Source organism: Buteo buteo, chromosome 27 (genome assembly GCF_964188355.1).
Source record: "Buteo buteo chromosome 27, bButBut1.hap1.1, whole genome shotgun sequence".
Classification (NCBI taxonomy): domain Eukaryota; kingdom Metazoa; phylum Chordata; class Aves; order Accipitriformes; family Accipitridae; genus Buteo; species Buteo buteo.
The window spans coordinates 12,054,225-12,077,070 of NC_134197.1; the positions used below are offsets into that span (position 1 = coordinate 12,054,225).

At 37.1% G+C, this 22,846-nt stretch overlaps 1 protein-coding gene across 3 annotated transcripts in view; it reads left to right on the forward strand.

The window, feature by feature from the left end:
- Positions 1-3,231: 3,231 nt before the first annotated feature.
- Positions 3,232-22,846, forward strand: part of MRTFB (myocardin related transcription factor B) — an 84,928-nt gene continuing 65,313 nt past the window's right edge. For 2 of the 3 annotated variants that reach the window (XM_075058627.1, XM_075058630.1), the window contains exons 1-2: positions 3,232-3,318; positions 6,571-6,615. The gene's annotated coding sequence lies outside the window, so the exon portion shown is untranslated. Of the gene's footprint in view, positions 3,319-6,570; positions 6,616-22,846 lie in introns of those variants that run through there. The other variant, XM_075058628.1, reaches the window with a different exon arrangement.

The window sequence follows — 22,846 nt, forward strand, 5'->3', positions numbered from 1 at the left end:
TGTGTCTTCCTTATCACCACGTTGTTTTAAAAAGCACAAATACCTTCAAGAAATGAGTATTAACTGTGCTTAATGTCAACCTTTTAACACACCTTTGCCTCTGATACTTTTATTTTTCAGGTTTTTGGTATTCTATAGTATTCCTTATCATGGAATACTCAAGGTATTCCATAATATGAAGCACGTCTATAACCTTCTAATCAATTAATTGGCAATGTCTAAATACATGCAGCAGTTGAAATAACTAGAATAATCTAGACTGCATTGTGACATTAAGGAGATTTTACCCCTTTTGCACAATGTTCTTGTACATGCTTGTTTCCCCATATTCTGTACACTCCGTAAAGCAGTAATCTGCATTTCTGCAATAATTATGTACTTTCAATTCTTATATATAAGATAGAAATGTGATTTATATGTTACGGACACCTTAAACACAGCTAATCTTTTTATGTTTCCGGTTTTTTAGCTGTGTTGGCTAACTGAAAGGAAAAAAAGGTGAAGAGGCAGACTGAACTCTGTCAACACAAGCAGCAAAGGGATGTCTTATGTTTTCAGGAAAACAGAAAATAAAGAATTCTTTGTGAATGGAAGCCATTCCAAAAAGATTTATACAGCAAATATTCCTGTTATTCAGTACATTTAAAAGAGAAAAAAAGTTGTAACATAATTTCTTTGGCATAATTATCTGACATCTGATCTTCAGTAACATTCATACCCAAAATTCTTTGCTAGAACTCACATTATATATCTGTTTTCCCCCCATCACTTTTGTTTTCTGTGCACTGTTGAACTTTTAGGTGAGGATTTTGTTGTTGTTGTTTAATTATTAGTTTTTCTAGAACTCTCTAGACCAACTTTTTACTCCCAAAACATCAAAAAAATTAGAAGATTTTACAGGAGAGGGCAGCATCAAAAATTTATTGATTTTCAAGGATAATATACATGTTCTAGGCATGGTCATTGGGATGACCTGATGAAGCCTCCTTGATTTGTCCTTAGAGACTAAATGTAAAAAATAGAGATGTAGCTATGTTCAGCTGAATCCCTCATTTGTGTTAAAACACAAATATTGCTGAATAAGAATCAGTCTGCTAGCGTCTTTAATCTCTACAAATTTGTGATCACGTTAAAAGCATTTGTCCATGCAAAAAAGACCTTGAACTAAAGGTATTCCTATAGTTGTTCCACTGCACAGTTCTTTTTAACTTTATCAGTCTCACCTACTTCCCTGTTACGTACATGTCCGTTACTTTTTCTGCTGTTTCTGTTAACAGCAATAGCTGTTTGGTCTTATGTAATTACTTGTCCTGACTTTAGAGTATCATTTCTCTGTTTGAGAAAATGATGTTTGGACACAATAGACATCCATTGAATTCATATGTTTATCATTTCTCTGCCTTAGCTTCAAAAGTTTTAGGACCCTCTCCAAATAATGTAATGGAAAAGCAGGACTAAGATCTTAATCTCTGTGCCATTACACAGCTTTTTCCCATTTTCTTAGAAATCTGAAATTTCAGGTATAAATTGGTTTTATTCAATTTCACCTTAACTGTTTTGTAATCCTATTTGATTAATTAGATGCTACACATTAAACTGAGTACTTATTTGTAGTTGTTCACACCTCTGGTTGTCACAGCAGACTCACATCTGAACTATTTTATTTGAAGGGTGACAGAAGTAAATTTGGAACAAATTACAGGTTTTAATGAGATCTTTACACAGTTCATTGCTAAGTTTCTGGGTCATTGCTGGTTTTAGTTTGTTGCTAACATTGGATAAAATCTGATTAGCTAAGTGTAATCTAGAGGAATGTAAGAGATACATACCCTGTTTAAAAAAGCAAAACAAATAATAACCTTTCCAATTCATCTAAATAATTTGAACAAGTGATTCTTTGAATGTCAAAGCATTAGTCTATAATGAAGCGTATCAGAATGTTGTTTAGCATCTTAAAACCATAAGGAATTAAAAACTGGTTTGGGGAGGGGTTTTTCTAGGGCATGTTCCATTTGCCTGTGATATCCTGCTGAACACATGCACTGAAAAACTCTTCGGAGCAGGGAACCAGGTTTTGCTTTGTTACCACGTAGCATAAGCATGATGTAGTCTCCTAGCAAGCTCCTGGACACTAGCAAATTGCAAATAACAAAAAAGCTGTATCGGACCGTTGCACTAAGTTGCAGTTCAGTTCTTAATCTGCGAGCTAAAAAAATACAAAACAAAAGCAGAGTCGCATAATAGTGGGCCTGATGCAGTACACTTACGGAATAGGACTAGCTCGGTATTAGTAAAAGTCCTTTTGTTAGCAAGGTATTCACTGCTGTGAGCACAATGTTGCACAACACATGCAACAAACTAATTGTTGTGTGCGTGCATGCTCATACTCTGCTTGCAGAATAAATGCCTGTTTTTTCTATTGCACGTTCTCAAACGACATCATCAGGTTTCTAAAACCTCTTCTACGAAATGCTTTTTTTTCCCCCTCCTGATTGGTTTGATGTTTGATCAGGTTCAGTCACCTCAGACATTTATAGCTAAGCCTGAAGGGAAAACACACGAGTCCCATCTTGTTTCTGTCTGTTTGCACAGCCGAAGTTTGAAGCCGTGCGCTGAGTTTTGCTTCGAATTTCAAATTCGTGCGCGGCAGCACCTGGAGGGAAGCTCTGCGGGACCCGGCCCGGGCCGTGCCGTGCCGCGCCGCCGCGGCGGGGAGGTGTGCTCTACTCACCCCAGCCTCGCCTCAGCGCTGCATAAGCCCCGCCTAGCCCCGGGCCCCTCGGCTGGGCCCTGCCATCCCCGAGCCAAGCCGCGGGGCAGGGGGTCAGTCCGGCGCGACGCTCCCGGCCAGGTGCGTCCGGAGCGAGGAGGTACCGGAGAACGGGCGGCGGTCTCAGCCCTCGCGGGGCGCCGCCGTGGCGGAGGGGCACCGGGCGAGGGGCCGCTGCGAGGGAGGGGGGCGGTTTACCTCAGGCCCTGGGAGAGGGACCCCCGGAACGTTTTTCGGAGCAGCCCCCCTCGGCGCCTGGAGGACAGCCGGGACGAGCAGCAGAGCGAGAAGCCGCGAGCGCCCGCCCCCTCACCTGCCCCGCCGTGAGGGGCGCGAGTACCCGGATGCAGCCGGCCCGGCCCGGCCCGGCCCGCCCCCTCCCCCTTCCCCCCCGCCTCCCACACGTGTGAGGCCGCCGCAGAGTGCCAGCGCGCGCGGCTTCCCCGCCCCCGCCCGCGGGCCAACCGCCGGGGCGCGCGCCCGAGGGCGGTCTCGGCCGCAGAGCTCGCGAGAGGACATGTCCGCGGCGGCGGCGGCGGCGAGCGAGGGTGAGCGAGGGCGTGAGTGGGGGGCGGACGGTGCCGCCGCTCGGGCGGGCTCCTCCACGCGGGGTCCGCGGGGGAGCGCGCGTCACGTGACGGGCGGGGCGGCGGCGGCTCGCCCCCGGCACGCGGCGGGATGGCCGCGGTGCCGCGCCCGCGGGGTCGGGTCGGGCCGGCCCGGCCCGGCCGCCGCCGCCGGCGCGGAGGGGCCGGAGGGCGGTGAGCGGCAGCCGCGAGCCAGCTGCTGCCATCTAGGTAGGCTGCGGCACGGCCCCGCCCGCGGGTGGCCGCCCGCTCGCGCCAGCCAGAGCCATCTTAAGGCGGCTGAGGCGTGTGGGAGGGCGCCTCGCCGCCCTGGGCCGGCGCCAGGAGGGGCGGCCGCCCGCTCCCCGCGCTGGTGGGGGCCGGGAGCGTGTCCCCTCCCGCCCCCCCAGTCCCCGCCGGGGGAGGGCGGGATCCCCGCAGGGCCGGCGCCTGGGGACGTGGTGGCGGCGGCGGCTGAGGGGGGACCTCAGCCCCGCCGGGCCTCTCTGCGGGGGCTCCCCCGCCCCGCAGGGCCGCGCAGGTGGAGTCAGCCCGGCGCGGGGGGCTGGTGCCGGCACCCCGCGCGTCGTGCTCTGCGGTGCGTCTCCCCGGACCCTGCCCAGCTCCGCTTCTGCCCTGCTCGCGCTGATAGATTTTCCTTCTGTTGCACTGCGGTCACGGATTATTATTATTATTTTAGTGAGGCACACTGACTCCTGGGTGAGGTACGGGGCCTGTGGGTAGAAAGGCGTAACTGCAGGGCCTGGCCTTAAAAATACGTGCATTGAAATGAAAGCTTTTCCTTGTTGAAAGCAATGAAGTTGAGACCTCTGCTCTTGATAACCTAAGCCATGCAACTGCGGCGTAGCTTCGCTTACCTGTTAAAAGAGTGGCTGCCCTTAGAGCGGGGACTGTTAAAGCATTTGGTCTGTTGTTTGAGATACATAGCTTTTAGATGGCACTTGGTTAATCAGCTTTCTGCGGAAAATAACAAGTGGGTCTGCAGCAGTTGTGTGCACAGATCTGTATCTCAGATGCACGTAAATCGGTTAACATTTGTGAAACTGACATTCCTCGGAACGGAGGGAGCAAGGTACAGAGCTGTGCTGCAGTGCCTTTCCTTTATGCCGGCAAATACATTTGCCTTTATGCCGTTTATATGTGGGTATTTTAATTGGTTTCTAAGTATGTAGTGCAGAAAACTGCTGTTATGCTGTCTCAGTGTAGTCAGGAGATAATACTAGGACTACAGCAGGCAGTATAGCTGAAATAAAAACTACAGGATTTAAAATGAATAATTTGTTTAATCGTCGAGTAAGCATCAGAAAATTATCGTTCCGTGCATATTTCACAAACAGCACTGTGAAATCTCATACCTTTGCTGTCACTGTCTAAAAGATTTAGACTAACATCAGTCACCTTTTAAGAAAAAAAAAACCAGCTTACACTGTACTGTCAGTACAGCATGTTCTGAAGTTCTTGTTTATGGGAAGTGATTACACTTCTTCCTCCCACTACATCTTTCCCTTTATGATGGAAGAATGCCCAGGTTTTGAAAATCGATGTTTTAAAGGTCTCAACAAAGGCACAACTGGCATTTCATAAGATTATTTTCTTAATGTTTGACATTTTAACTAGTTCCTTCCTGAAGTTTTCTTTCCTGTATAATTAGTTAGGGCAAATTATGATTTTGTGGTATAACTTGCATTTAAAACTTGACAGAGTGCTGTCTGGTAATCACACCAGTTATTAAGAAAATAAAAACATCTGGAAGCTGAAAATCCTTAGTACATTATTGGAAGTGCAGAACAACTTTCATGATTTGGCTGTATTTGGAGAAATGCAGAAAACTGAACTTACTGATATGGGTGAATTTTTAGGAGCAGTCATACAGTAATGTGAAAATCACCTTAATATTTACCATTTTTAATTTGTGGGATTCTGTTGAATGAGTTGTTATAAAAAAAGCTTTAAAGGTGGAGGTCAATACACAGATACTCAGACAAATTTAGTGTTTATATGCGTAAAATGTTCAGTAAATTGGAGCACTTGCTTGTTAGCCTAGAAATTAAATTAGATAATTTATGAAATTATGAATTAATATGACATTAGATAGAAAATATACTTAGTTGTGGGTTTGCTTTTGGGTTTTTTTTTTAAATGGCATTTAGATTACTGAATAAATAATTACTGGAAGAAAGAGGGAATACCTTTTATTGTAGGCCATTTCTTTTTGTAGGCCTTTTTGGCATTTCCGTCTTGTAACCTCTTTTTCTTGTGTGTTTTGGTTTGGTTTTTTTACATGTTTAATTTTTAACCTCTTTCACTGATATGTATAGAAACCATAACATCAGCTTCAGCCTTTAGGCATGCAAAGCTTTAAAAGAAGAAAAACCCTATCTATTAGGATTCCTCTCTCGGAGCAAAAGCAACATTGTGAGGCTGAGCATTGTATGGGACCTTTTAGGCCAATACCTATAGGTTCAAAGCCAAAACTGGAAAACCTCATTAATGTTGTATGAAACAGCATTTAATAAATGCCAGCCTTAAAGATAACTGATTTTTTTTTTTACACTTTTCTAAATTTAGTGTGCAGTAGTTTTACATTGACATAATCATATGTGTCTGTATATGCATATATGTACACACATACTCTAAAATATACTAATAAATGAAATGTTGACAGAACAAATATGTTTGAGTTGTTGTCATAGCAAAAAGCCAAAATGTGGTTATGAATGGTTTCCTTTTTCTTTATAAAGGTTCCTTTGTATTAGAATCTATAGAAAACTAAAATAGATTTCTGTTATTAAATGATGTTATAGTGCATAGATATAGTTCCAAGTGTGAAGACATTCCAGCTCTAAGGAATTATGCAAGATGGACTTGAAGGAGCTAGGACTGGTCTTGTGTATTGTAGTTGAGTTAAAAGGAGTGGGTGATGCACCTCTAGCACTATTATTCTTGCTAGGTAACTGGAAAGACAAATAATTAGTATGTTAGAATTTGAATAGTAATATGAAAGGTGCTAAAAAATGAGCTTAGAGCATAATGAAATTAGTTTAAGGATTTTTAACCTGATAAGATACTGTGACATCACAAAACTGAGAGCAACTTGTATTCATAAGGTTTTAATTTCTGAGGTGGAATAAAATATGTAACTTCTAAAATAAAGAATCTTTGTGACATTTTTGTGATTTTTGTTTTTCCTATCTTTGCTTTCCAATTGACCAGAAATGTGCTGAAACAGACACTATAGAAGGAGGCTAGAGATACAAGGTAAGCACTATTTCATAAAATAATTAAAACTATATAAATACAGGTTTTTTATAAAGCTGCTGTTTTTTAGTGAGCAGTCTATCACTTTAAATTGTGCCGGTTTTATAATCCTGTTAAAATATAAGGTTTTCCAAGAGGTACGTTCTCATACAAACAGGAATTTGGGGGTATATAGTACATGTGTTACATAAGCTAATAGCAAGTTATTGTGATGTTTTTGCTTTGCCATTTGATATGAGTGGTTTTCAATCACCTCTTAGAATTTTGACTTAAATATTCTTATGTTGATTAAATAATATTTTCTCTTTTTTAAAAGACTGTCATGCTTGCAAGCCTTCACAGGTTATGTTAGACTTTTTCTAAATGTGAATAGTTTTTATATTGGTAGGTGGAACTTTGGCCTATGTATCATTTTGTTTATTTTTAACAATTATTCTACAGAGACTCAGGCTAGTACCAGCATAGCACCAGAACACTTCACAGCACTTCCAAAGTACCACCAGACCCAACATGTTTTGATTAAATAAATCCAGTTATAGATGAGGAGAGGAAACTTCTTTCTTGAAGGGAGTAACCAAGAATGTTTAAGGGGTGCTGATAAAATTCCATTTCAGTGGGTATTAGGAAGGGACTCGAGCAGCTTAGTAAAATAAGGAACTTGGGTTACGTCAACTAAAACATTTTCAGTTTTGGAACTGTGTGCCTCTCATGTTCAGCTGGTACCAAAATGGTGAAAATTCTGATCCTGCCCCCTCCCTCCCCATCTTTTGTATGGAGAAAAAGGGCTTTGTTGGGCGGGTGGGAGGCATTGCTTTATTTTTAGAATAACCAAGACAGAGCATCAAGCTTAAAACCTCCTTGATAATTTCTACTGAGGCCCCTCTAAGATGAAACAGAGCATTGGCTCCACCTCTACAGAAAAAGCCAGACACTGCACACAACTTTCATGGCTAAGAACTGCTCCAGAGAATGAAAGAACAGCAAGACATACAAAAATTCCTGGATATACACAGAAGGTGGTATGTATCTGGAGCACTGATGTATTCCAACAAACCCCAGTACTGTAGTGTTAGACAAAAAATTAGCAACTGGAAACACTTAAATATAGGGGAGTTTCTTTAACCTGAAGGTAAGGCGTGTTTTAGGGTTGCATTCAGGCTACATGAAGAAGAGCAGGTTTGATTAGACTTAGCAAACCAGTTCGCTTCATGTCCTGGTTTAGTAAATGGGCAACCTTTCTTTCTTACTGTGAATGTATCTGCAACTTTTTTAGCAGCATGCCTAAAAAAGAGATCAACAACTGAAATTAAGCTTATTTGCACTTTCACAACCATGAATGTTTCATGTTTGCTTCTTTAAATGAAATTACTCTGTGCTGCATTGAGCACAGTGAACCAGTATTCCTGGCATTGTTTCTTAAGCTTTTTTATCACCTGAATTTCAAGAGCCTAAACTGCAAAATATTAATTGTGGAATAAAACTTTTTCAAACTTTTCTTCAGTGGTAAAGATTGACAGCTGCTCTAAAACTACTCTTCAGGGTTGTTGAGGCTCTGTCAAAGCCACAGCCACAAAAATCTTCCATATCCTGAAACTCCAAAGCAAATGCACATTACAGAATTTATTAAAGTGTTCAGATTACTGTTATTAAATCCAGATGTTAATATAACAGTTTTGCACTTGTGCAATAAACTGAATCTCTGTGATCGTTGACTCAGTAGACAGTATTTTAAGATTTCATATTTGGGTACTTGACTAAAGCCATTAATTAAATGTTTGAAAACTGGCTTAAACCTGGGCATGACGCCAAAAGCAACAAAGTGAGAGAGAAGTCATAGTTAAGCTCATTTTTGATCTTTACACTGACTAGTGAAACACAAATGAACAAAACACTAAAAATAAAGACAAAAAGACAAAACCCACTGGTTTTCTACCCTTCTCAAACTGTGAATTTACAAGATAAGTAGCCTTAACTTATATCCCTGAAAAGGATAGACAATTGTATTATTATTTCCACATTTTGTTTCTAATGTTAGAAGTCTGCTGGAAGGCTAGGGAACAGTTGCTGAAAACTTGATTAAAAATTCTAGAGACATTACAATTAGTTTGCCAGTCATTCTTTATTATAAATGTAAAAAAGGTAGCTCATAAAAATTCATCAGAGCACTTCATTAAAATAGAGTTCAAGTTGTTAAGTGTATTCCATTAAAGTCCAGTTAATACCCGTAAATGGTTCTTGCATCTCATGAAGTGGCAAGTTTCTCAGTATTTCCTATACCAAAAAAAAAAAAAGAAGAGACATAGAATTCCAGTTACTGACATTCTGTCTGATTGCATTGCTGGCACAATCCTTAATTTTGTTCCCCTTCTTTAAAAATGAAAAAGCATTGCTTGGTAAAGTTGTAATCCAGCAAAGCTTTACACATGTGTTTGAGACTAAATGGGTTGCACAAAGTTGAACACATGCTTAAAGCTTTTCAGGATTTAGAACCACATGTTAGTAAAGCTTTAGGAAAGTAGTAGTTGTGACTTAACATAAGCAAAGGAATCTGTGTATAAATGTCATTGTGGTGGATGTATTTCTTCTTGCACCACAGTGTTATAGCTGCAATTTTGTGTATAGGTAATCTCTTTTACATTGATAGGTATTCAGTGTAAATTCTGAATTACGGCCTTAGTGAGGGTTTATACTTAAACGTTACCTGAGAGAACATGTGACGTCACCATTAATTTCATTTTTTGTTTTAAAAAGCTGCACAAGTTTTGTGTGTTATCAATATTTTTGTATGTTGTGAATTAGCCATCTTTCTCAGCTTGTTTTATTCTTGTATGTAAGTGACTTTAGAAGTGTGAAAGCAAAGCATTGTATTTGTGCTTTTATAATCTTTCTTTGGTGGTAATCAGGCAGATGAGGGCCTTGGAATGTGTGTAATTTGAAAATGGAGCTTGCTGTGTATGCTGAGATTACTATACAGAAATTAATGGGATCTTTATGTTCATTATGGTTAGTCTGAATTCTACCATTTGCGTATTATTTTAGGAGTTTTTTAGTGGACTAATAAATCAACTAGTTTGGAGCGTTTGTTTTTTCATTATGATATCATGTTACTTGCTAGGTTATTTTTTTAGGATTTTCTCTTTAAAAAATATAATCTTAAAAATATCTTGAAAAAATATCATCTTAAAAATATCTTTCCATGGAAAATACAACTCAAGACAGGTAACCAAAAGAAATGCCTTAATGTTTTGCTAATGATTTTCAATATGTAAGTTGTAGTCTTTGTACAGCTGTACTGTCTATAAATATACTTAGTACACTTAGTATATTTATAAGGTTTTTGTTAAAGACTTGTAAGCTTGTGAATTAGGAAAGAATTTTAAAAATCTTTTTGAATCAGGTCTTAACACCATTTTGTACTGATGTGTCAGATTTTCTATTAATTCAAATCAATAAAATAATTTTTTTGGATGGCAATATTCTTGTTCACACGTTTTCCTCTCATAGTTGTGCTTGCTTTGCATCCAACAGAAGGAAATAAATTTATGTACACTCCTAGTAAGAAAATAAGACAGATAAATTCAGACTTTCATTCATTCAGCATTTGCTATGAAATTGAATGCAAAATTGACAATGAAGCTGTGTGTTTGCATGTCAGTTCTCATTTTTAAGTATTTCACTAATACAAAGTGGGGTTTTTTTAGTAAAATTGCAGAATTTGATGCTTGCACTCCAGAGGAGTAGATGAACTCATACTGATTAATGTATTTTTGCAAACCTTGAAGTTTTTTCAGGTAAGAAATCCAAAAAATAAATACAATTTGCGAGTACTGAAAGCGCTGATAATACCTGCTATCACGGGATACTGAAGAATTGTTCCAAAAGCAACATTGATCAGTTAACATATCATTTGTTTGGGACTTGCTGTTATTTCTTTAAAAATTTCCAATGTTTCTGTAGTTTGGCTTATATAGTTTAGGTAAATATTGAGAATAATCACATCATCATCACACAACTGTGTGAAATTAGGAATGACTGACAACCTCACCATTTTCTAGTTAATGTATTCAACACTGTAATTTCATTTGGAGTTTCTGTACAGCAGAAGGATTTTAATATCTGGTTTATGAGGGTAATGCTCACTTACTTTGTTTCTAATAAATACTTAACTCGTGAGAAGTTACTACTTTATTATACAGTCTTAATTATTTCTAAATTTGTATGGATTATTTACAGTAATGCTTATTTATGTTAATGTCAAATAATACAGCAGCACTCAAATACTTCCACTTGGTGTAAGATAAAGGGTTTATAGAGCAAACGCTATCTGTTTCTGCAAAATGTAAATGATTTTTATGGTTATGGGAATGCTAAATCTTACAATGTGAATCAAGCTTTAAATAATTCACTCTACATCTGTAGACAGTTTCAACCAACTTTCTTTGCTTCTATGAATAACATAGAAGCATTCATAGATTGGTGATTTCTTCTGGAATTGGATCAGCATGGTGAGGCAAACTGTTCTGGCGGTGGTGGTGGATCTAAGTTGAGTGGTTAACGACTCCGTCCTTCCTCTGCCAGATGTTCCACCCTTCCTCTGTTCTGCCAGTTTAACCATTTGACTGCTCTTTTACCAGGTCCTGTAAAAAATATGCCTGATTTTAAAAACTCATCATGCAGCACTGGGAAAACAGAAGGGTGGAATCTCTGGGAAAGGGTGAAATACAGATGGTAACAACCTACTTCAGCCAAGAGTTCATTTTTCTCTGCCCTGAGAAAGTTCTGAGCAGGAGCAAAGGTGGGCAAGATGGAGACAAACTAGAAATCTGAAACGGAGGATGCCTAAAACCCTAGAAGGTACTTTCCTTTTCTGCAGACTAAACCAGATTGATAGTTGACAGGAGGCTCTTGAACATAGGCACAGTTCTAAATCTACTGTTTCTCAAATGCTTGGGGCAGTAACGGGGCCAGAAGGTAGTCCAAAAGATAGAATTCCGTAGCATCTCTTTGATCTGTCTGTGGCTTCTTGGCATCTGTAGTGTAGGTAGGCTGTTGAAAGCCTTGTGCTGGCTGGCTGGCCATGGAACATGGTCAAGAGAAGAAAAGATATATTAAGGAAGGATGGTATACAGAGCATTTTTGATGGGTAAAGTGGAAGCTGAGATGAGAAGTGATTTAATGATAGATGGAGGTTAGAAAAAAAAATAGACAATTCAGGAAGAAGAATCGAGAAGGAAAGCAGGTACTGAAATGATCTGGGGAAGAAATGAACTATGATCTGCTGGCAGAAAAGAAATAATGAAAATAAGGCAAGAGAAAAAGAGAAACCTGGGCTATAGTAATTATATTTGACCAGATAATATTTAATTAATATCTTACTTTCATTATATTATCAGTAGTTTTCCAACAGGGTTTCTAATAAAACTTTGTAGTATATTTTTTTTGCAAAAATATTTTTAATGCTGTTCAAAAAATGTACTTTTGAGTAAAGAGTGGCATTGCTTAGATTTTTCAGCCTTTTTTTACTGATTTATTCATGATTAAATACATTGTGTGTTTTAATTTTAGTAAATGGACCTAACCCAAGTGTTCTGAAACACACTTACCCTAATAAATTACATTTGATGAATGTTAAATGATGGAAGTGTCTTAAGTATCAGAAGGAATACTAAAGCAAGTATATTTTCTGCTATGCTGCCGAAGACCGAAAATGTCTAGTATACAAATAAAATCATTATGTAGGAGAGAAATTATGGCTTGACGTATTTTTAGGCTCATGAGTTTGTAAATTGACTGTTACTCTAGTTTTGAAGTGTTCATGAAAAGAAATGTTCAGTAAGAGCTTTTTCATTAGCATTATGCAGAAGGATATTAGGAAAATACATTAAAAATATTTCAGCCTGTGTTTTAAAGATTTTTTTTGACTTACTGAAGCTCCTGAAGCTTACTCCCTCAGTTGAAAATGTACTTCAAACATGGAAGAGAACTATTCAGCCACATAACTTACTGAAACATGATTAAGATGATACATGTTGTCTTTTGGTGGAGCCTCTCATTCCAGCCCTACCAGAGATGTTTGCCTGCTCAGGTTTGTTCTCCTAAACAATTTCAGTTCAGGTTAGCCAAGTTAGCAAACGTAACTCTATTCAAACTCATTAAGCTGATTGATTGAACTCTCTGTGGATAAGGAGCACCCATGCCAACAGCTGACCCAGCAGTGTGAACAGGATCATCATAACTAGAAAATGGGTGGTGAAAAAACATCTGAGAGACTGGTAATTTTGTCAGCACAATTGCAGGTGGACTTGGTGGATCTAACAGAAATGCCCTGTATTTAGTCACTATGCTCTTGGATCTAATTAGTCAATAGCTATAGTTTAATTTTTGTAAATGTTTGAAGTAGACACTCTAGTGGTGGCAGATGTTCTATTGTTGAATTCTAATGTTGAATTAAGAAATAACCTTTAGTAAGAGCTGTTTAAGTTTTGTAACAATAAGGCAGTGTTGCACAGCAGCTTTCTATATTAGTATAGCAGACTTCAGTAATAGTGTTTCTTCCCTTTTAATTCAGAAATATCCTGTTCTTTAAATTGGGGGTGGGAAGGAGGGTGGGTGCAGACTGTCTGCGTTTTTTACACTCATCACATCAGTGTTAAATTGATTTTGTGTGTGTGTGTGTTATTACTTTCATCGTGAATTTCTAAATATTATTTTCCTTAAAGATGATCTTTGGAAATAATTAGTCTTACCAGAGTGAAGGAAATAATTTGTTGCAGTCAGGCTTTCCCATTTTTAAGTCTATGCATGCAAAATTTATATCTTTGAATACAAGAGGCCTTTTTTTCTATGTTTATTAACTTCCTGTTGAGTGGTTCTTGAGATTTTAAGTATTTCTGAAGGCCATTATGTTTCTTTCTTGATCAACTTGTTCTTGGTTACTGCCATTTCTGCATAAACAGGACTTTTTTTCTCCCCTTTACAACTGAGGGAGATGAGTGATGATCATTTTGTAAGGGGAAGGTTTAATGGCTTTTTTTCACTTCAAGTTCTATTATGGGAACATCCCAAGAAATACAGAATTTAGATGTTACAGCTGTTAAGTGTAGCAGAAATCTACTGTAAACAATTTTATGGTTACCATCTATCTCTTAATTATTTATTTATTTATTTTTAAACAAGCAGTTTTGTGGGGAATGAAGTATTGGAACGCACAATAGTTTAACAGATAAGACTTCTTTGAAAGTGGCCTTAGGCAACATAAACTCTCCTGACCCAGAGTTTCTGCCCTATTAGTCTTTAGCTAATTTCAGTATGGAAAATGGAATTCAAGTTCATTTTAGCTTTGGAGATCGTGAGAAATTGGTTCTTAAAGCACCGAGGGCATGGACTGTGGATTATAGCATTAAACTGTTTAGAACATTAGAGTTTTCAGGCACCATACTAATAACATACTTTCTCTGATTATTTTAGAATATGGGTGTTGATCTGGGGATTAAGCTTGATCACTTATAATCTTGGTTCTGTATTTATAAAGAAACAATAAGTGATATTCCTTCCTGTGGTCTTACCCTGTTCACAGAGAGTATTATTGGCCTTGTTAGAAGAAATGTTCTTGATTTGAGAAGTAAAAGTTCGGCTTTTGTTTGGTAAAGAGTGTTATTTTGTCTTTAACAAAATTTATTTTTCTGTTAAAGTCATAATACTATGTTTGTGGTATATCTTCATGCTTAATTTCCAATGTTTAGGAAGCTGGGGGTTGGGGGGTTGTGGTTTGTTGTTTTTTGGTGTTTTTTTTCCTACCTGAAAGGCTGTGCTTAATTGCATGGAATTTAGCATTCTTTTAGTCTGCATCTTTTTTGGATCTATAAAAAAGCCCACTTTAATTCTTGGGAAGGTACTGCAAGGTGTAAATCTATTACAAGTGATGTAACTGCATTCACATTCTGACCTTTTGTCACTGTTGTATAAAAAAATTAGGTCACTTAATACGACGTGGGATATGAGCAGTTGAGCAGTGGTTCACTGTAACCAAGTGTAATGTGACACTGTTCTGTTTGCTTCCAGGTAAGGTGTAATAACTTTTCTTTAACCCTGCTATGTTGGTAGGTGTAACTTGGAGAAAGCATCAGTTGAAGACTGAGGAGCAAGAGGTTCTCCTGAAGCCACGAATCTAAATGATAGCTGATATACAAGTGATAAAACAACTGTGCTCTTTCCCTTTTAAGCGCTTTTAAAAGTTTGTAATAGAAAGTAATACTTCTAAGCCAAGCAAATAAACATATTTGCCCAGTTCCAGTAGCAGCTTTGGCTGTAAGAAATGACAAGTATATTGACCTCATTCTGATTCTAAGATAATGACAAATACAGTTGAGAATAATTTACGTGTATTGAGTAGAAGAGTTGGCGATAGCATGAAGTGGTATTACGGGACTGCCAAAACTTTGTGTCACTGCCTCTGTTAGTTGAGAAAGATGAGCATTCATACCCACACAGCATGCATGTGATGAATACATGTATTTAATGTATGTAGCTAACTGTGAGTTATCTTTGGGAGCGCTAGGAGAGCCTTCAAAGTCTTATGGTTGCAGCTTACCCAATGGTTTTGTCTAAGCAGGACAGCAGAACTATAAAAAAATCATCTTAAAACTTCCATCACCTTCTTTACTTAGCCCTTAATGGTACTTTTTTGCTATTCAAAATGTGTCACGTCATCCAATGTAAATTGAATTGTTGAAAAGGAGAGCTCGTCCCATGAACTTGTGAACCAGACATGTTAATCGTTTGGTACTAGGCCTCTGTTTTCTTTCTAGTTAAAGGAAATAGAATAGAGGAGAAGATTAAATACTTCTAATAACTTGCAAAGTAAAACCAGTTATTTGGGACAGTTAAATACATATCATAATGCTCTCCATGCTTTGTACAGGGTGGTTATGTGATATAAATAAGAAAAGAACAGAAAAGAGAATATTTTAGATGAACTCTAAGCACTTAGCATAAATCAAATAAAGAACTCATGGTAAATAGCTGCTGCTTAAGATGTACAGAAAGTTGATTTTTATCTTTTTTAATTTAAACATTAATCTGTCACCTTCTAAGTTTTTCTTTCATCCCTTTGCAGGTTAAACTTTACAAGTTTTAGTTTCAGAAGTTAAGAGCAACAAGTTGACTGGTTTCCATGGGAGCTAATCCAAGTTATTGTTTGCATTGTTAATATCTGAAAGTAGCTGTGTTGGTACAAATCAATATGCAGCAAAAGGTTTGTGAAAGAGAGATTTTCTAAGTTGTCCTAAGGTTATGAATAGGGACTACTTAACTGAGTATCATCTGCATGAGTGCAGTGGGTTGCAGTTCAGACATAATCATTTTGATATTTGTGAGATCCCCTAAATTAAAGTTGCTAATAATCTCTAATTATGCTACATTATTTTGAAATCATGTCTAATTAGCATTTAGTCTATTGCTGAATGTGAATAATAAGTTAAATTCTGTCCTATAGAAGTTGATTGTATTTTTTTAAGAGGTCAAATATCAGTCTTTGGTACACCAAAAATGATAATAAAATTTTGCTAATATCTGTAACAATGTATAGAAATGAAAAGAAGCAAAGTATATCTTCTTCAAGAAATTTCATTTTATAGAAATAATTGTGTAATGTTCAGTCATGCTTATGAAGAAAGGTATAAAGTAGCATGTTCAACGGGAAACAGTCCTGCAGTTCCTTCCTCTTTGACTTGAATCCTAATGCTTTCCTTGCTTTGTTCAATTCAAGGGCTTGGTTTACAAGCACTAAAATAAACAGAATAGCACCTGCAGCTTAGTCATAAATGGGAACATCTTGAAGTAGCTAAGCAAACAAATGAAATCATGGAGTAATTTAACCTTTTCTGAATGCCTTAGATGCTCTACCAACATTCATTTTTAAGATCAGCATTTTGGCTGTTAAAGGACTCTGAACACATAAAGGAATTATTGAAGATTATGATCCATTTATTGATAAAAGTTACTAATTAGTTATTTTCTGAACTGTCAGAACACCTCTTCTAAAAAGCTCTGTATATTTTCTCTTCCTTGTTTTTAATAAATGCCCACTTCTAGGACATAACACTAAAATGTTTAGCAGTCGTATGATGTGTTCATATAAATATTTGACCCTTACTCCAGACTTGAGCTGTCAAGTGCTTTTATAATACCAAAATGAATACTCGTGTTTTGATTTTTTATTTTTTTTTAAATATGTTGTCAACTTCAATTACATAAATAGATTCTGCTGGCTACACTGTTTATGTTTGCTGGCCACAGAAAATCATGGAGCATGTGTTATCTTACTAATTCCTTCCACAAAGTTCTGTCATAGATCAGAAGAACTGAACTTGATTTTTGGCAGGTAAATCTGAGTTTATCTTGCAATTATTTGAACACTACTACTAAGTGCTTCATATTAAAACTGATATTAAGATATTTTGAAATTTTTTTTAATTGGAATTCAAATAAATTACTTCTGAAATATGTTGCTTATGTTTTCTTGGAAAAGAGAGATCTAATTTAAATGTGTTGAGATTCATGAGGATGAGAAACTAGAAGCATCGTTTGTTTGCACACCAATAATGTGCATGCTTTCTTTTTGTTTTGTTTCTTTGTCTTGCTAAATTTAGGTATTATAAAACTGATCTTGTGTTGTTTTCTAAGCTGAGTCTAAATTTATTTGCTACCAGCATTAATACAGGCATTTTAAATTTTAGTAGAGTATTAAAGCAGATGTTAAATATTGACAATCAAAATCATCTTCATAGATTGAAAAACAGGATTGTAGATTTTTCAGAGCATTTGCAAATGGCATATTTCCATACACAGTGTGTGTGTTTGTGTAACAGCTAAACAAGATATTACTTCATGTTTTACTGTTCTAGTTTAAAGTATTTTTATGATACTGTTTATTTTAATAGAACTAGTGGGGATATGTGCTGTAACAGCTTCGTGTTTATTTAATCAAGTTAATCCAGCTGAATGACTTAGCATTGCCTCAATATGAGCATTGTTGACTAAGAATATCCACGAAAAAGATGAGATGAAATCAAATTATGTCTGCTCATAAGGTGATCAAAAAATTGTTGAAGACTGTATCTGGAAGTTCTTCACTTATGACAAGTTGTAGGACAACATTTATTATACTTTGAACTATTGTTGCCATAATTCTTGTTGCTATTGTGTGCTCAGGTAGCAGCTGTTAGGAAGGATGGACTTAATTGTTTATGAAATAACATATCATCTTACTGTGATGCAGAGTTTTCAACATGAGTTAAGTCTTTATAAACTTCGTGCTACAAACAGTACTGTACTGTAAGTTAAGCATAATGTACCTTCTACTTATAAAGCATTGTGTCAGTAGAAGGTATGTTAAAAGATGTTTTGGGTTATCTGGATGGATTAATAAATGCTGGCTTCAATGCTTGCTTTTAAAGAGCTTGCAGAGCTACCTAGGTGATGATGTCTCTCTTTCACATGATAGAATAGGAAAGTAGTTCATACTCTTTAAAAGAAGGTTGTTGACCGTGTATTATTTTTAAGAGGCAGCTAATCCTAGACTTTACTTTTTCGTTTGGTCCATCAGACTGTTTATTGATTTTGGTGCATCCTGCAAAGTTATTTTCATAACTGTTTCTTAAAGAAAGATGGTAGATTTGAAAAGTTTTATATAATCAGTAAACAATTTAAACATTACTTCCATCTGAAGGGATTGGTTTTGTTTTAGTGACTTGAATATTATGCACGTTGAACCTTGGCTTGCTTTACTTTATAAATATTTGTAAGAAGTTTATCATCCTGGATAAATTCTATCATTAATTACCATTTTAAAGCCCACAGAGTATGAACACAGAAGATATTTGAAGTACATATATTACAATTATTTTTATGAGGTCTTCGAAGTATTTAAACACTAAGCTTCACAACATTCCTGCGAGTTATATCCTTTCCACTGAAGGGTTATGTGAAGCCCAGAAGACTTTACCTACCAAATGTTATTTGAATAGGTTAGTTTTGAGAAGGCAGTAACATGAAAAAAAAAAAATAAATAGGTAAATCATCTGTATGGGCCTACACAGCAACAGGGTAAGCTTTAGCTTCCCTATGCTGTGAGGGAGCTGTAGGAGGCTGCCTTTGTTCATCACAGACCCACACTCTCCACCTGATAATTAATTTGCATTTAGCAGGCCGCATGTCCTATTACAAATGAGGTGCACCTTTTTTTTTTTCTTCTTTTTTTTTTTTTTTTGCCTGGAGATGGTACAAGAAGGAATTTATCATCTAGTATTCTGTTGACTCATCCCCTGCCTTGGTCCAGGTATAAGTAATTTTCTGTACTTTACCTAATTTATGGCATGCATTTGCTAGGGTAGCATATTTCTTTTCAGACTTTAATCAGTCCAAACACTTAAGATTTAAAGATTTCCTTCTAAGAATTAATAGAAAGAATCTCAGTGTAGCATTGTCATTGAAATACGCAAAAGTGTTAAATGAGTTTCTGGAGGTCTTCTAGTGTCTGCTCAGTGGTATTAATTTAGCTAGAGTAGACAGTTAAAAAATTTAATCTCACTAATTTAGTAAAAGAGGAAATTTATCTGAAATATTTATCAGTCCAGTCTTGACTCCGTGCTCCTTTAAGAAGCATGTCATTCCAATTACTGATACGGTGAGAAGCATGACAGGACCTCAGTTCTGTCATATACTTCTGCACACTGTTTTTTAAAGAAATTAATAGTAACAGTGAGGTTTTGATAATGCATAATCCAAGATCATTACTCATAGTTAGTCAGCTGTTGATATTTCTCATCTTTTTCTGCCTTTGTCTAATTACCTTTTTAAAAATAGCCATATGGTTTAAATCCTTGTTGTGGTATATTTTACCACAAAATGTATCTTCATTAATATAACACTGTATTTTAACTGTAGGATTGCAGTTTCTCTTTCAATGTAGTAATGTCAGTTTTAACTTCAAAGTACATATACTGTATCCAAAATACTTGCAATGAGAGAGGCTGTGTAAGAAACGAACTGCAGAAGTTATAAGCAACACTGAGTTGTCAGCAGTGTTGATACTGCGTCTCTTTGGGAAAAGGAATAGCATTATACTGTGTGAAGTGAAATACTAAAATGATTTATTGTTTTCAAGACTCTTTTTTTCATGAAAATCGTCTGTTGGTCTTTTAATCCACTGTGGAATACACGAAGTGAGGGGCATAAATCTCAACAGAATAAGCATTGTTCTTGCAACAGAGGCAAACAGTTTGAGACATTTTCTCTAATCAGTGAAATTATGAATGTCAAAAATAAATTAGATGAACATATTCAGTTAATTTACTGATAATCTGGATGATCATTAATAGCACGTACTTTCCATGTCTGTTCATTTTGTACTCAGTCATATATTCATCTTTACTGGTTCTAAATGCTATTTCAGTAAGTGGATTTGAAACCTACTGAGAAAACAAAAAAAGAAAAAAACTTTTCTGTAACTGTTTATTGTTAAAATTGCAGTACTAAATGCAAAAGATTATTTTTTTGTTTTTACATCTTTACTATTTTAAAAACACCAATATATGAGACTTGGTGTGAAAGACAGGTTAGTGATTTGGAGGAATAGCTTTAAGTGGCTTTTAGACACTCTGTAAGTATTTCCAAAGCTTTTTTTAATTATTATTTGTCTTTCGATTTTGTAGTGAAATGTAAGTAGTCCTTAGAGTTTGGGGAAAAATTACATATGAACATACAGAAAAAGGTATTCAGAACAATTATAAAGGGAGCCCCAATAGCTTTTCATGTAGGAATTTCGTAAGATCTCACAACTATAATAGGATGTAAGCACAGCTGAAATGAAATTGTGCATATATGATATGTGCTGGTATCTACCAAATAGAACATGCTGCATTTTAGAGGTCACAGAGAAACCACCATGTACTAGACTGAGGAGCATTGTCTCAGTAGCAGACACCTAGATTTGGTATTGCTCCAGGAACTGATTTGAGATGGATTTCCTGCAGCCAACCCTACTATTTGTTTCTTAATTTTTTTTTTATCCCTTGCTGATAGGCAGCATGCCAAGAGGAGTCATCCTTTAAAAATACTGCGTGTTTTCCTTTCTTTGCAGCGGGCATTTCATCCCCAGTTCTTGTCTCTGGGAAATTACTCTCCTAGCTTATAGTTACCGTATTGTTCAGTGAGCTAAATGTTCCTGTGTATTTTGAATGTTGATGTCCAAGTCCTACTTGTATTGATCCTGTGGAGAAAGGAGGTACTGAGCATTCCAAAGGTCTGACCACTGTGACTCGGCTGATTTGAAAATAAGGAAGGAAGTTTACTCTAGGCATATCTATGCACTAGATAGGGCCGGCTGCATTCTGAAAGCATAGTCCTTGCCCTTCTTTTGTGAGATGGAAGGAGGAGTTGCCAAGTTAGTCTCATATTGTCACTTAGCACATTATCTCCGATACAAATCATTAATGCTCACTGTTCAAATTGAAGTAATATTTGAAACGGTAATGGTCCCCTAAATGCATATTAACCACTATAGTGTTAGAGATCATCATCCCCGCTGTACAGAGTTTAGTCTTTCTAGGCATTGACAAAGAGATCCAAGAGCGTAATGCAAATGACCTTCCCTGGCAAGTGTTAAGCTAACCTGATGGATGCAGTGCTTAAGCTTTTTAAGTGTCTCCTCTACTGTTTCCTGACACACTGAAGAAGAAGGGGAAACAAACAAACAAAAAACCCCAACATTTTGCAATTCTAGTATTCTTCCCACTAAAGACTCTGGTGTATTACAAACTGCGAGCTATACAATTTAAAATTTTACTGAGTTTTATAAATGGAGAAGCTTAAACCTAGGTGATTTGACTGCTGATGTTAACACCATGATTCTGTAATAAATTCTGTACTGGAGTCTGGTATTGCTAATATCTAATCTGGTGTGACTATTAAAAATTCGATACTGCACTGTGTATAGTGACCTAAGTTCCTTGCAGATCTACATGAGTAAGCAATGATAAGGTCAGCCATTTGACTTGGCCAGAGTTTGAATGCACTGTGATTCTTGACCTGTTTTTTTCCAGCAGATTTCTAAAATCTGATTTACTACCTAAGTGTCATCCAGATTTCACAGTTTGTGCCGAATAAAATACCAGTTCTAGTGTCTCAAGTGGCAGGGAAGTATGTATTTTCTCCCCTTCTAAGATTTTTCCAAGGAAATATACTTTGTCTTTTGAAGATAAAATGTTTAAAAATAAAAGAAGCGTTTGTCTTCAGCAGTTAAGAAAAGATAGCAACCACCTACAATCTGTGAGAACACTTACATAAGACTCATACACTGTACAGGAGTTCTCTCTTGCGAGTACTGGAACGCTCTTTCTGTGTAGTTGTCAGATAAATGTGAACCGAAGCATTGCTTGCAGTGCTGGTGCATATTCTATTTTCATAATCTATTCTGAAGGATAAGTAGGAAAATAATTTGTTCTAGTTTTCACTTTACTGCTCTTAAACATTTTGCTGAATTCTGTGTTTAAAACAAAAACCCAAACAAACAAAAAAACCCAACCCAAACCTGAAATCGTTTGGGACTATTGGAAGAGTGGAGTAGTTTTATTTTAATTGCTACAAACAAATAAGATGGTATTATACTTTCCAACACTTTATAAGTAGAAATGTTTTTCATACCAAATAAAATGATGGTTCATACAACTTAATAAACTTTTGGATGTCTTAGTTTCAAGGAAGGGAGTGGAAACCCCTGAAGTGACAATTGATTTCTGTCTGTCAGATTAGCCTTGTATAAAATGGTGCTTTCTTAGATGATGCAGAGTAGAACATTGATACTTCAATAGTATGGATTTTTTTAATTGTATTTTTCCTGTATGTGTTTTTACTGTTGAGTTTCAGTTATGTTATTAATACACTTTTGTGTATAGGTCTGCTTGAAGTCAGGGGTTACATAGATAATGGTTACCATCTGTAAACGCAGATGGCAAATATGAAGTAATTCTTCAAGATTTGAAGAGGAGGCTTCAAATAAATGAGAAAGAGGAGGCAAATGTGTTACCTTTAATATAAAATATGATAGTATCATGGTACATTAAATTCTAAATCAGGTAAGTTTCTCACTTTTGCACATGATGACTGGATACTAGATGATTTTTAAGGTCCCTTCCAACCCAAACCACTCTGATTCTGTCATAAAGTATTTATT